General features: G+C 39.8%; 1 pseudogene; it reads left to right on the top strand.

Moving 5' to 3' along the window:
• Positions 1-3,178: 3,178 nt before the first annotated feature.
• Positions 3,179-3,643, top strand: LOC114210853 (large ribosomal subunit protein eL32 pseudogene; annotated as a pseudogene).
• The last annotated feature ends 7,439 nt before the right edge of the window (positions 3,644-11,082 follow it).

Here is an 11,082-nt window from a genome sequence, read left to right on the forward strand (position 1 = left end):
TTGTTCTCTCCTGTTCGTTCTTCATTCCCTTCTCCCCGAAAGTCCAGTCGGTTCATCAAATTATGTCCCCTTACTGTTATTAGAAGGCGAGTCTACAGATTCTTATTTGAGAAACATTTTCAAAGCAAACAAGTAGTTTCTAAATGTTTATCCTGCCTTTCTAGATTAATCCATTTTCCCTACCAAATCTATCACCACATGCCCAGTCAAGTTTGGTAGGAGAGACAAGCCAGTACATATTTCACCTTCACACTCCAAAGTAGCCAAGAGGACATCTCTAATGGAAAGTCTCAGGGGCTTCTGAAGGGCAAACAATTAACTTCATACTGAGCCAGCCTTGTGAATTGTGGATGATAGAGTCATAACACTCACAAAAGACCTTCTAGTCATCTATGTCAAACCACTTGGATTATAATCTCCAAAATCCACTCTTCAGACTATACCAGAATGTCCTCAGGGATGGTAAATTACTTTATCCTAAAAATAATTCTCAGCTGTAGCTTTTAAAAATCCCCCAAACCTTTTGTTCCTTTGGGGAATTAAATATGAAACCATTACACTGAAATTATAGCTTATCCTCCTATCAGTCTTACTATTTGCTGGACATTGGCATAAAAGCTTTGCATAAATTAACTTTTTTCAACAACAACACTTGATAAGGCATAAGCAAACACAAAATAAAATAAAACACTAACTCTCACTTTACTCTCTGATCCCTGGAAGGCATACTGTATAAGTCCCATGTATTTTTATGCCACTCTTAGAGAATGCAAAGTTCTCTAGTAAGTTTTAGGTCCAGAAATAGTCTCAATTTAGTAATTGAAATGCTCATCCCTGTTTATAACGGTCGTAGTCCATTTGGGCTGCTATAACAGAGCACCATACACTTGGTGGCTTATAAACAACAGAAATTTAGTTCTGAAGGATGGGAAATCCAAGATCAAGGTCTGGTGAAGGCCCACCTTTTGGTTCATAGATGGCCATCTTTTGACTGTGTCCTCATATGGAGGAAGGGGCAAAGAAGCTCTTGCAGTCTTTTTTATAATGGCACTAATGCCATTCATGGTGGCTCCATTCTCATGATTTAATTGCCCCCCCCCAAACTCCTACCTTCTAATACCATCACATTGGGGATTATGTTTCAACATATAAATTTGGGAAGACACAAACATTCAATCTACAGCAATAACTAAAACACTTAATTTCATTTAGAGTAAACCACCCCCCTCATTAGCTTTAGTCTGAGAAGCCCACATAGGTACAGATGGTTTGACCAGCCTCTTCTCTTTTCCTCACCTAACATTCCCCTTCTCTCCCTCTTCCCTCTCTCCTCTGCTCTTCTTAGCTATATAGCTGGAATTCTTTTTAGCCCTACAGTAGAGTAAGTGCCAGATAAGGAGAAGGAGGACAGTTATGAGCAAGGGAGAATATTTCTCATCTGTGCAGTATAACCATGAACTGGAATTAGTGTTCTCTGAGCAGGAAGAGTTTCTGGTCAGAGTCTACTTTAAATTCATCTTTTTTTTTTTTTTTTGTATTTTATTTTATTTATTTATTTTTTCCTTGCAGAAGCTAGGCCCTCATTCTGAGGGTTAGCATTCCATTTTTTTTATTGTTATGTTATGATAATCACCATGCATTACATCATTAGTTTTGGATGTAGTGTTCCATGATTCATTGTTTGCGCATAACACCCAGTGCTCCACGCGGTACGTGCCCTCCTTAATACCCATCACCAGGCTAACCCATTCTACCACCTCCCTCCCCTCTACAACCCTCGGTTTGTTTTTCAGAGTCCATAGTCTCTCATGGTTCGTCTCCCCCTCCGATTTCCCCCCTGTCATTCTTCCCCTCCTGCTTTCTTCTTCCTTTTTTTCTCAAATTCATCCTATGGCCAACTCTCCATCATGCACACATCTGGCCATGAGAACAATGACTCTCTGTCCTCCATTTCTTTTTTTGTTAAGATTTTATTTATTTATTTGAGAGAGACAGAGAGAGCGAGCATGCACATGAGTGCGGGGAGGGACAGAAGGAGAGGGAGAGGATAAAGCAGACTCTGTGCTGAGCTGGGAACCTGACTTGGGGCTTCACCTGAGCCGAAGTGCCAAAAGCGGACGCTTAACCGACGGAGCCACCCAGGTGCCCCTCTGTCCTCCATTTCTGCCTTAACCCTGTCACAAGCAGCTTCTAGCCCTTTAGATTTCTTACAGATGAGTGTTTGAGAGTGTCTTCATGGGGTCTTCTGAAGTCCAGTAGGCAGGTATCAAGTACGTTGAATGATTTCCTTGAAGTCTCTTTCAATCTCCCCACTGTGATCTTGCCTTTCCAAGGAGTGCATGGTGGCCTAGCACCTTATATTGATATTTATATATTAGCAAGAATCCAAGTGACCTACCTGCAACCTAAGCCAATGTAAAATTATAGTTAAGACTCTGGATTTGAGTCTTTGTTCCACTACTTATGAGCTATGTGACCTTTGGCAAGTTACTGAAACTCTCTAAGTCAGTTTTTCCCTCTGATTGGTAAAATGGAAATAATCATAGGATCTATTTCATGGCACCAATGAGAGGTACCAATCAATGATATAACCCAGGTAAAATAGTTAACACAAGACCTAGCAAATAGCATGAAATCAATTTTAGCTGTCAATAAAATCATCAGGCTCATTCTTACTCTCAAGTGCCTCATCTCAGGAATGTCGGCTATAATCCCGAGGGTTTAGCATCATATTGAGGGAGTTATTAAGTTCTGTTAGCTGGCAGCTTCAGGTGGCTCGCACAGTTGCCCTAGTGAAATTCAGGGAATAAATGTGGAGATGTGAATCTGATACCACCTGTCCTACTACAACTCTGCCCCAAGTAGTCTGATCTTTACAATTTTTTCCTGACACAAAGAAGACATATAAGATGATTTTCTTTCCTTTAGTCTTGTCTCTAAAATCAAAGAGAGGCAAAAATGGATATTTTCAGAGTAGAACATACAAGTTTTATCCACGTTTCCTTTCTTTCTTTTTTTTTTTTTTTTACATCCATGCCTGTAGCAGCCTAATTTAGACATCTGGATTTCCAGATAATACACCAGAATAATTGCATATTTCCTATGATCTGTGGTAATTTTTTGTTTTTCTCTACAAGTAACACAGGTCTATAAAGAGTATGCTGCGCTTCCTCTCTCTTTCTTGGCGCTGCCTGTGGAGGTGGCCGCCATCTGTTACTGGGCATCATGGCTGCCCTCAGACCTCTGGTGAAGCCCAAGATCGTTAAAAAGAGGACCAAGAAGTTCATCCGGCACCAGTCAGGCCGCTATGTCAAAATTAAGCACAACTGGCGGAAACCCAGAGGCATTGACAATAGGGTGCGCAGAAGATTCGAGGGCCAGATCTTGATGCCCAACATTGGTTACGGGAGCAACAAGAAAACAAAGCACGTGTTGCCCCGTGGCTTCCGAAAGTTCCTAGTCCACAACGTTAAGGAGCTTGAAGTGCTGCTGATGTGCAACAAATCTTACTGTGCAGAGATTGCTCACAATGTCTCCTCCAAGAACCGCAAAGCTATTGTGGAAAGAGCAGCCCAGCTGGCAATCAGAGTCACCAATCCCAACGCCAGGCTGCGCAGCGAAGAAAATGAATAGACAGCTTGTTGTGCACGTCATATTTGTGTTAATAAAACCATAAAACCTACCCCCCCCAAAAAAAGAGTATGCTGCTTTCATTATAAATTCCTTTGGCCTATTATTATTAATTATGTTCAGAAATTTAGCATTGCCTGTAGAGATTTCTTCTTACTTTATCTACGTAAGGCCTGAGACTTGCTTTGGTATTAAACCTATCATCTGTTTTCCTATGTGATTTACGAGCAGTTGGTGCTATGACCAACTACAAAATCTGAAGACGGCATTTAGTATCAGCACTAATTTATTGTTCTGAATCTTTTAAATAATGAAGGCCTGACTTGCGATTTGAACTGTGTGGAAGACTGTGAGAAGTGAACTAACTTGGCGGGGTTAATGCCTTCATAGAAAAGTTCTATTTGCTTTATTCTTCAACTGCCCTAACTCCATCTCCAACAGGTCTGCTTTGATTATCCACTGCTGTCCCAGCAAGGCTGGTGGGCAGATTTTAGATTTTGCTCTAAAATTCCTAGCACTAGCGTTGCTGGATCAAAGTCCCCACTAGTATGAGTTAAATATAGATTTGTTTCCAACTTTACATGCTGTACAAATATTCTCCAGTGTTATGAGAGGACTGCATCTCCCTCGGCTTTGTGTTGGACTGAGAAAGAAAAGAGATTAAAAATGTGATATTTACCCCTAAGCTAATTTATAACTATTCATTATTAGAAGTGTGTCTCTTCTGATTCACTAATTACAGCTAAGTGGACTTGAATATTGACTATGATAAATAATTTTCCATTGGATGTCTCTTTAGCTTTGAGAAAATTGTGGGAGGCACAAAACTCACATTTTTTTAATAAAATCATGATGCTGTGTACTTTTTTAGAGAACTTCAGATTGCTTTCCTACTTTCCAATTCTCAAAGTGAATAGTTGGTATAGGAACTGCTCTTTGTTCTCTGAAACTTATCACACCTTTTAGGAAACACTAAGATATTTACAATGCAGGCACAACTACAAAAACAAAATAATCTCTATGATGATGATTCCACACCCAATAAATATTTACAGATTGCTACTTAGTCCCAAAAACTAAAACATGTAATGGAACTTTAAAAAGAAAATGCAAGGGCACCTGGGTGGCTCAGTCGGTTAACCATCTGACTCTTGATTTCAGCTCAGGTCATGATTTCAGGGTTGTGAGCTTGAGCCCTGCAATGGTTGGGTGTGGAGCCTGCCTAAGATTCTCCCTCTCCCTCTGCCCGTCCCTCGCCCCATGCATGCACAACACCCCCTCTAAAAAAAAAAAGATGCTTTTCCTTACCCCCTTACCCTCAAGAGAATTCTTATTATTAGAGAAATAACAAAGCTAACGTTTTCATGAAGTAATTGTTCATTGCAATTGTACATTATTATATGGTGATGTTTTTATACACTTATCTTGTACATGAGACTGAAGGCATAAAGGCAATAATCAATCCTTATTATTTCTTTCTGCTTATCTACACATATGGATATATATATATACACACATGCACATATATACCTATGTATAGAGATATACATATTCATGACAAATTTAAAACATAGTAAACTTTTAAAAAATTTTTCATAATTTCAGAATATTAAAAATATTCTGTTACTAGTTTACTGGTTATTACATATTTCTGGAGGTCAAACACTGATTACAGAGAGAGGAAAAGCTGAATGTTAATGGGGGGGGTAGGAGGATAGAGGAAACAGGTGATGGGCATTAAGGAGTGCACTTGTCGTAATGAGCACCTGGTGATGCATGGCATTGTTGAATCACTATATTATACACCTGAAACTAATATAACACTGTGTTAACTAACTGGAAATAAAATAAAAACTTAAAAATCCAAAAAAAGTTGAATGTCAGTTGAGCTCCTGTGAGAAAAAAATAACAAAAAGTTCAAAAATATTTGTCATAGGGTAACGTAATTTTTCCAAAATAAGCTATAACCTAGTTTCTATAAATAGCATGGTCTGGATATACCTAGGGGTTTCTTAAAGCACGTGTTTCAAAAATATTCTAAGTTCCGTAATAAATAATATACAATTATTTGCAATAATTGGAATAGGTAAAGATTCATCCAGAGGTGGCGGGCCATGATGGTTATTAACATTTGTTCTGGAGCCACAGTGCTTTGGGTTGACTCCTGACCCCGCCCACCTCCGAGCTGTTGGATCTTGGAAGAGTTACTCAACCTCTCTCTGCCTCCATTTTGCAACTGAAATATGGCCATTATAGTAGAATCAAACTTCATGCAGTCATTGTGAAGACACAACGCTCAAAGTTTTAGCTGTGATTCTTGTCATCCTCAATAGTAGCAACGAAAGTAATAGTGTAAGAGTAGCACTAGTACCAGTACTAGTAGTAATAGATTAGCCTTAGAGCATTAGAGGGAGTAGCATTCACCGGTATAGAGGACAGCTGGCAGGAGAAAAGGAAAGATTATTCAGTATCTTCATTTTTTGCATGCAATTCTCAACCTCCATATGAATAGGCCAAAGAGATGAACTCCTGCTGCTTCACAAGAGAATTGTATACCATTTATAGAAATGCCTTGATTATATACTTCTAAAAGAGGTAACTGTGGCTATTTATGAGGAAAGAGCGTCTCTAAATATCTGAGTGATTTTTAGTCATGTGAAAGCTCTCCCATAAGGGATAGAGGTAGTGCAGCTTCCGTGGGACCAGCGCAGCAATAATGATCTCCTGCTAAGCATTTCTTAGTCCCCTTGTCAGAAACGGAGCATGAGACTGAATCCCATCTAGAAGGACAAATCCTATTTCCCTGTCTCGTAGATATTCATTTCTACTTTGAACAAAAAGTTGAGCTTTGCTAGCATTATATCATTTAACTAAAGCTTTAAAAAAAATGTTTCCAGGGACGCGTGGGTGGCTCAGTCGGTTAAGCGTCTGCCTTGCGCGCAGGTCATGATCCCAGAGTCCCAGGATCGAGTCCCGCATCGGGCTTCTTGCTCAGCAGGGAGCCTGCTTCTCCCTCTGCCTGCAGCTCCCCCTGCTTGTACCCTTCCTCACTCTCTCTCGCGCGCTCACGCTCTCTCTCTCTCTAACAAATAAATAAAATCTTTAAAAAATAAAAAAATTAAAAAATGTTTCCAAATAGGACTATTTCACATCTTCACATTGTGAAACCAAAACAGTGAAATGATATTTTTTATGTCATTGGTGTCTTTGGTGTCATGAAGACCCAGACAAACTCCACTGTGAGGATATGACTTTCAATATGATGGTGTAGTTCAGGAAATTAACGGATATTAGCTTCTGCAGCTGTACTTTCAAAAGGAGGTTGTGTTATTGAATCTCATGGTAATGGAGGAGGAAGACATGCTCTTTATGAGAACTTCCAGTTGTAGACATTTTTGAGTCTATAAAATAAGAATAGTCATTTTCTATAAAATATAATTCCCAACAGAAGTTAAATTGATCTCTATTGTATTACAGTTTACTTATATGCTTGCCTCCACTGCTAGAAAATGAGTTCCCTCAAATAAGGATCCCGAATTAATTTTCATTTTGCAACAGCCTAGTGCCTGACAAATAGTATGCCTTCCCCAGGGGCGCCAGGGTGTCTCAGTTGGTTAGGTGTCTGACTCATGGGTCAGCCTGGGTAATGATCTCGGGGTCCTGAGGTCAGGCTGTGCTCAGTGTGGAATCTGCTTGTTCCCCTCCCTCTGTTCCTCCCTCCTACCTCTCTCTCACGAATAAATAAAATCTTAAAATAAATAGTATGCCTCCCCCAAACACCCCAGTACAGAAGTTCAGTGGAGAAACACATGAGCAAATGATATAATTCAGACATGGATTTTTGTTCTGCCATGTGATGCCATTTCTATGTCTTCCTAAGCATAGTAAAGGGGAAAGCTAAACAATGATCCTGACAACCAAAACTGTTTAACAGATTGGTCTCATTGACTCAACTGAAAGTGAAAAGAGTTTCTGAAATCCATATTGTGTGAGTCCCTAAATATCCTCTCAAAGCTAAATGCGTACCTGCCTGTCTTTACACCATAATACCTACATGCTTCACTGAGCTTTTGTAGGATTCACTACAAATCTCTCCAGTTTGCTGGAGAGATTGCAGAATAGACAAGGATAAAGAGAAGGTTATTCCAGCAAGATCATGTAGCACACATGAAAAACTAGGAAAAAATCTGCTCATTCCTTTATGAAAACATCAGTCCAGCTCCAAGGAACTTCTAGCACATTCTAGACATGAAAATCTTGTTTTTCTTCTCTTTTTCTCAGTAATTTTTCTCAACACCCCATGTTTTCCTAGGCAGAACATTATGAGAAATGAAAAACATATTTTTCAAATTGGCATTTCACAAAACTGTCAAAGATCAAGCAGAATTTCAGAATTGGGATCCAAATAAATATTGACAGATAAATTGAGAGATTGACTCTAACAAGACTAAAATCAATGATGATAACTGTAAATTTCTTCATTCAAGTTCAAAGTGATATCAGCTCCATAATTTTGGAATGAGGAAGAATTGACTTTAAAGCTGTGCATCAAAGGTTATTTGGAGGTCCAGCTAACTCTCATCTAATAAGGAAGGTATAATCTAGCTAATCAGCATGGGGGAATGTGAAAGGATGGAGTTGACCATGAGCTCCATCCTTACAGGAATATTATTTGCAGCCCAAAACGTATAGCTTCTAATTGAATGTTATTCAGCCACGAGTGAAGAATATGTATTCACTTTAAATGTAAAGAGTAGAAGGGATGTACTGAGAAATTATTTTTTTTAAAAAAAGGGGGGGCCCTGGGTGGCTTAGTCACTAAGTGTCTGCCTTTGGCTCAGGTCATGGTCCCAGGGTCCTGGGATCAAGCCCCGCATCTGGCTCCCTGCTCAGCGGGAAGCCTGCTTCTCCCTCTCCCACTCCCCCTGGTTGTGTTCCCCCTCTCTCACTGTGTCTCTCTCTGTCAAATAAATAAATAAAATCTTTAAAAAAAAATAAAGAGAGAGAGAGAAAGGGAGTGGGGAGGGGAGGGGCAAAGAGGGAGGGAGAGAGAATCTTAAGCAGGCTCCGTGCCCTGTACAGAGCCAAATGCAAGGCTCGGTTTTACCACCCTGAGATCATGAACCGAGCCAATATTAAGAGTCGGACACTCAACTGGCTGAGCCACCCAGGTGCCCTGAGAAGATGAGTTTCTCATGTTATGAGCTCTCTGTATTAGAATAAAAGATGGACAGGATGAAAATGACAAATGACAATTGATAAAGGAAATGGGAAGTCTTAGTCTGGTGAAGAAAAGATTTGGGAAGAATTAAAAAAAAGAAAAAGAAAAAAGAAGAAAGATTTGAAAAACTAGTACTATTTTAAAATATTTGTGGAAAGGCTCAGATTTGCTCAGAATGGTCCCAAAAGGAAGAAATAGAACCAATGGGAAGTTGGTTTTGTCCCAGATATGAGAGGCTGACTTTGTTTCAGTCAACATCAGTGGTGATTGGTATGGTAATGGAATGAACTCTTGGTGATAGATGAGTCATGAGTTCTTCTATAAGCATATTTGGATGATGTGAAGGAGTTTTATTTTATTTTTTTACTTTTTAAATTTTATTTATTTATTTTTTATTTGGGTTCCTCAGTGATTCTTTTTTTTTTTTTAAGATTTTATTTATCGAAGACAGAGAGAGCACAAACAGGGGGAGCAGCAGGCAGAGGGAGAGGCAGGCTCCTTGCTGAGTAAGGAACCCAACTTGGGGCTCAATCCCAGGACCCGGGGCTCATGGCCTGAGCTGAAGGCAGACCCTTAACTGACTGAGCCTTCCAGGCATCCCTGTGGAAAAATTTTAAATATACAATGTGCCATTAGCTTAATTTATCATCCCTGAGACATAGCCACTTTAGAAAGTCAATGGGGGCCAATATTAATAATTACACCAGGACAACAGATATAAATGTGACTGTCTGGGGCAACTGTGGATCAATGGGCATTCTGCCCTTGAGATCTTATCCAATTCTACTGTTCTGGGAGAATGTTGTTAGGGAGTTTCTCTTCACAGACATTCCTGATCTTCCAATAGAAATGCTTTGCAAATATGATCTGGTCTCCTAAGAAAGAGGGGAGTGAAAAAGAAAAACCCAAAACATGTTTGGAAGCAGAAAGGTTTGGCTTTTGTCAATCCTCTCAACTCTGTACTAGTTGAACTCCACCCACCCCCTCCCCCATTGTTACACCACCCCACCCCTTGCCTCTCTACTTCTCAGGGGTTCTGGTCTGAATTCTTCTTGTCCAGGCTCTTCCACAGCAGTGTAGCATTCACACTTAACTTCTGTGGCAGTTCTCTTTACCCCCAAAATATCTCATAGCCAAACTCTCATTATTAAATAAACTATGAATTAGGAGCAACTTAATGCTCCCCATCAGCTGATAAATACTATCTCTCTTTACCTTTCAAGAGGTTTTTGCATCTGAAAATGATGTTTCTTATCCTAATACAATTACAATAGTTTGCATTTTACCATGTTCCATAGCAGTGCTTAATGTGCAACAAAAGTGGGATGGAAAAATCTCCAACACACCAAAAGAGAGAAGCCAATTGAGGAACAGTTAGGCACCAAAGCCAAGCAAGTGGACAGTCAGCATCAAAGGTGTTGGCCAGAAGGTTACTAGAATTTGGCCCTAGGAAATATAGCTTTGGGACTGGATCCCAGAGAAGCCAGTTCACTGAGCATAGAACCTAACAAGAAGAAAACACACAATTCAGCTGTCAGAGTTGGAATACTAGATAGAAATGCAGTCATCAGAAAACAAAGCAAGAATCAAGATAATGGAATACCAAAAACCAAACCAAAACAAAGTCAGAGCGGGATAGACAGCAAAGCTAAGAGGAGCTCTCATCCTGGGAATCCTTATGTCCCCACTCCCTGAGGTGGTTGCTGGTGCCAGTGTCTGGACAGGGTTCCCCTTGAGTTCAGTGGTCCAAGCTTCCAGGAAAGGGCAGTGTAGAAAGAAGTGGGGCTTTGACTAGTCTTATTTCTTGGGCTTGATTTCCTAGTGCCTAGAATTTGGGAAGCGGCTCTAGAAGGATGAAGAAGCTTTCTTAATATTAGCTCATCACACAGATGATTCGATACTTGACATGTTTGTGGAACTTAACAATGACCCATTTGAAATAGTTGGAATATTGTTTACTTGATGAGAATAGGTACAACTGAAGTTATTTTCTTTAAAGATGAGAATGCATGAATTTTGTAATCAATAAGTTTTATATAACCCTAGCCCCAGACACTGATTGTCAGTAGCATCCATCAACATTTAAAGAAGCAAGTCATACAGTAACATGTGGTGGTTTTTTTTATCATTAGTTTTTAATATTTCCATTTGGCTCACTTTTGGCCTGCTTCTGTCTGCTTCTTCGAACATTCACATAGCCACATAAGTTTTCTACCACAATTTGTGCCAAA

This window comes from Eumetopias jubatus, unplaced genomic scaffold (genome assembly GCF_037043125.1).
Source record: "Eumetopias jubatus isolate StellerSeaLion01/CBP00866 unplaced genomic scaffold, mEumJub1_p1.0 scaffold_3, whole genome shotgun sequence".
Lineage (NCBI taxonomy): Eukaryota > Metazoa > Chordata > Mammalia > Carnivora > Otariidae > Eumetopias > Eumetopias jubatus.